The sequence below is a fragment of the Orycteropus afer genome, unplaced genomic scaffold (assembly GCF_000298275.1).
Source record: "Orycteropus afer afer isolate SDZICR_OR568_19922 unplaced genomic scaffold, OryAfe1.0 scaffold00027, whole genome shotgun sequence".
Classification (NCBI taxonomy): Eukaryota; Metazoa; Chordata; class Mammalia; order Tubulidentata; family Orycteropodidae; genus Orycteropus; species Orycteropus afer.
This window is the reverse complement of record NW_006921614.1, coordinates 17,005,574-17,010,649: the sequence shown is the minus strand read 5'-3', so window position 1 is coordinate 17,010,649 and position 5,076 is coordinate 17,005,574.

Sequence of the window (5,076 nt, the reverse complement as noted above, 5' to 3'; positions counted from 1 at the left end):
AAAGACATCAGCAACACCATGAAAAACACATAGCAAAATGATAGCAATAAATTCATACTTGTCAATAATTACATTGAATGTCAATGGGTTAAATATACCACTCAAGAAATGGAAAATTGCAGAATGGATAAGAAAACATAACCCATCAATATGCTGTCTACAAGAGATACATCTTAGAAACAAAGACAAAAATAGACTGAAAATCAAAGGTTGGAAAAAGATATGTCAAGCAAATGGCAACCAAAAAAGTGCAGGAGTGAGAATATTAATTTCTGATCAAATTGACTTTAAGACAAAAACCACCATAAGATCAAGGAAGGACATTATATAATGTTTAAAGGATCAATTGAACAAGAGGACATACCAATAATAAATATCTATGCACCTAATGAAAGAGCCCCAAAATACATAAACCAGACTCTTACAGAACTGAAAAGACAAATAGAGGACTTCACAGTCATAATAGGAGATTTTAATATACCGCTTTCAATCACACAAAGAACAACTAGAGATAAATTCAGCAAAGACACAGGAGAACTAAACAATACAATCTACCAACTTGACCTTCTGAACATGTACAGAGCATTCACCCCACAACATCACAATATACACTCTTTTCCAGTGCACATGGAACGTTGTCCAAGATAGATCATGTGTTAGGCCATAAAGCAACCTCAATAAATTTAAGAACATTGAAATACTGCAAAGAATTTTCTCAGATCACAGTGCTGTAAAATTAAAAATCAACAATAGGAAGCTGAAAGGAAAAAGAACAAACGTGGAAACTGAATAACACCCTCCTTGAAAACAACTGGGTAATAGAAGAAATAAAAAATGAAATTCAAAAATTCCGTGAATCAAATGAGAATGAAAACACAAGATACCAAAATGTTTGGGACACAGCAAAAGGAGTGATCAGAGGCCAATTTAAAGCTATAAATGCACACATCAAAAAGAAGAAAAAGCTAAAATCAACACCTTAACCCAACATCTCCAACAGTTAGAAACAGAGCAGTATAAAAACAGTCTACGGTAGCCAGAAAGAAAGAAATAATAAAGATTTGAGCAGAAATAAATGAAAGAGAAAATAAAAAGACAATAGAAAAAAACAACAAGCATAGAAATCGGTTCTTAGAAAAGTTTAATAAAATTGACAAAGCACTGGCAAATTTAATAAAGGAAAGGGAGAGACAATACAAACAACATGAATAGGAAATGAGTTGGGCAACACCACAACAACCAACAGAAATTAAAAGGATAATATCAGGATACTATACAGAACAATACTCCAACAAATTAAAAAATCTAGAAGAAATGGACAGATTTCTAGAAACATACAACTTACGTAAACTAACAGAGGCTGAAGTGGAAAATATAAACAAACCCATAACAAAAATAGAAATTGAACAGATCATAAAGAAACTACCAGAAAAAAAAAGGCCTGGCCCAGAAGTTTTCAGTGGTGAATTCTACTGAACATTCAGGAGAGAACTGACACCAATCCTATTCAAACTATTCCAGAACATAGAAAAGAATGGAATCTTCCCAAATTCATTTGATGAAGCAAGTATAACCTTGGTACCCAAACCAAGCAAAGACATCACTCAAAAGGAAAACTACAGACTAATATCCCTCATGAATATAATGCAAAAATCTTCAACAAAATCCTAGCCAATAGACTCCAACAACATATCCAAAAGATAATACATTACGACTAAGGGAGATTCATACCAGTTATGCAAGGATAGTTCAATGTCAGAAAAACAATCATCATCATCCATCACTTAAATAAAACAAAGGAAAAGACCATATGATCATATCAGTCAATGCAGAAGTTATTGATAAAATCCAACACCTATTTCTGAAAAAAATTCTCAGAAAAATAGGAATAGAAGGGACATTCCTCAACATAATAAATGTTATCTATGCAAAACCAACAGCCAGCATTATTTTCAATGGAGAGAGACTGAAACTATTCCCCTTGCAAATAGGAACCAGACAAAGATACCCTCTATCACCACTTCTATTCAACATTGTGTTGGAAGTCCTGGCCAGGGCAATAAGGCAAGAAAGGGAATCAAAGCCATCCAAACTGGTAAGGAAGAAGTCAAACTACCCTATTTGCTGAAGATATGATTCTATACATAGAAAACCCAAGAGACTCAATAAAAATCTACTAGAACTAATTGAGAGATTTCGCATAGTGGCAGGATACAAGATCAACATCCAAAAATCAGTTGAATTCCTCTACACCAGCAAAGAGATAGCTGAAAAGGAAATCAATACCATTTACAATAAACCCAAACCAAACTCACTGCTGTCAAGACAGTCCTGACTCATAGCCACCCCTCCTTGGGTTTCCAGGGCAGTATCTCTATAGAAGTAGATTGCCCAGTCTTCCTTCCAAGGACCAGCAGGTGGATTTGAACCACCAGCCTTCTGGTAGCTACCAAAAAAATAAAATACTTGGGAATCAATCTCACTAGGGACACAAAATACCTGTACAAAGAAAACTACAAATCACTAATCCAAGAAACTGTAAGAGATCTGCATAAATGGAAGACCATACCATGCTCATGGATAGGAAGATAGAACATTGTGAAACTGTCAATACTACCCAAAGCAATCTGTGCATTCAATGCAATCCCAATCCAGATTCCATCAATATTTTTTAAGGACATGGAAAAACCAATCACTAATTTTATGTGGAAAGGAAAGAGACTTCGAATAAGCAAAGCACTATTGAAGAAGAAGAATAAAGTAGGAGGTCTCACACTCCCGGATCTTAAAACCCACTATAGAGGCACAGTAGTCAAAACAGCCTGGTATTGGTACAAGGACAGACACATAGACAAGTGGAACAGAATTGAGAACCCAAAAATAGATTCATTGACCTATGGTCAATTTCAAAGGGCTGAAATCCATTAAATGGACAAGAGGCAGTCTCTTTAACAAATGGTGCTGACAAAACCGGATATCCATTTGCAGAAAAATGAAACAAGATCTGTCCTCACACCATACACAAAAACTAACTACAGATGGATCAAAGACTTAAATATGAAATCTAAAACTATAAAGTTCCTCAAGCAAAAACTAGGGGCAAATTTAGGGGCCCTAGTTGTTGTTGTTGTTATGTGCCATCTGACTCATAGCGACCCCTCCTTTGGTTGCCGAGGCAGTATCACTATGGAAGTAGATTGCCCAACCTTCCTTCTGAGGAGTGGCTGGTGGGTTTGAACCACCAGCCTTCTGGTTAGCAGTCAAGTGCCTTAGGCACTATGCTACCAGAGCTCCTATAATATATGGCATAAACAGACTGTCAAGCATAACTCAAAATGCACAAACAACTGAAGGTAAACTAGATGAATGGGACTTTCTAAAAATTAAATTTTTATGTGCTTCCAAAGATTTCTCCAAAAGAATAAAAAGAGAACCTACAGATTGGGATAAAATATTTGGCAATGACATAGCTGATGAGGGACTTATCTCTAAAATTTATAGAAAACTCCAACACTTCAACAACAGAAAGATTAACAATCCAATTTAAAAACGGACAGAAGACATGAATAGACACTTCATCAAAGAGGATATTCAGGTGTCCAGCAAATGCATGAAGAAATGCTCATAATTATTAGCCGTTAGAGAGATGCAAATCAAAACAACAATGAGATACCATCTTGCCCCAGCACTAATGGCAAAGTTCAACAAGACATAAAGTAATAATAAATGCTGGCAAAGATGTGGAGACAGTGGGACTCTCATGGGACTGTCAAATAACCCAACCACTGTGGAAAGCAATATGGTGATTCCTTAAACAGTTGGAATTAGAAATACCATTTGACCCAGCCATTCCATTACTAGGTATAGATCCTAAAGAAATGAGAGCCAGGACAAGAACAGACTTATGCACACCCATGTTCATTGCAGCACTGTTTATAATATCAAAAAGATGGAAACAACCTATGTGCCTATCAATGGAAGAATGGATAACCAAACTATGGTACATACACACAATGGAATGCTATGCAACTTTAAAGAATAACATAGAATCTGCTAAACACTGCGTAACATGGATGTACTTGGAAGACATTATGCTGAGTGAAATAAGTCAATTACAGAAGGACAAATACAGTATTAGTTCACTAGTGTAAAAAGTCAGGGAAAGGTTTATGTATGGAAGGAAACTTTTTTTGTTGGTTACCAGGGGTGAGATAGGAAGGGAAAGAACACTGCAAAGAAGACAAAAATTCATTGAGTCATGTCACTTTAGTTTTGTGTATATCACTGCATATAAATTGTATTTCAATAAAATATATTTGAAAAAAAGCTACATAAAAAACCTAAACAAAGAAAACTACAAAACACTAACCCAAAAAGACCTACAAAAATGGAAGAAAAAACTATGTTCATGAATGAAAGACTTAACATTTTGAAACATCAATACTGCTCAAAGAGATCTACAGATATAATGCAATCCCGATCCAGACTGCATCAGCATTCTTTAAAGAAATGGAAAAATTCATCACCACCTTTACTTGGAAAGAAATAAGACCCTGGATAAGCAAAGCACTACTATAAAAGAACAATAAAGTAGGAGATCTCACCCTCTTCAATTTCAAAACCTTGTATAAAGCCATAGCAGTCAAAACTGCCTCATTTTGGCACAAAGACAGACACATAGAACAATGGGAAAGAGTTGAGAATCACCTAATTACAAAATGGACAAAAATCTGAACAGACACCTTACAAAATAAGATATACAGATGATAAATAAGCATATGAAAAGATGTTCAACATTATATGGAATAAGGGAATTGCAAATCAAAGCAACAATGACATACCACCATACACTTATTAGAATGGCTAAAAGCTAAAATACCATTAACACCAAATGCTGGTAAGAATGTAGGGCAACGAGAACCCTCATTCACTGATAAGAATGATTTCTTATCAGTGGTTTGGAAGGAAGAGCAACAGTTTCTTTTCTTTTTTAATTTATTTATTTTTATTTGGGTGAAGATTTACAGAGCAAATTTACTTTCCATACAGCAGTTCACATATACTTTGTCTCATGTC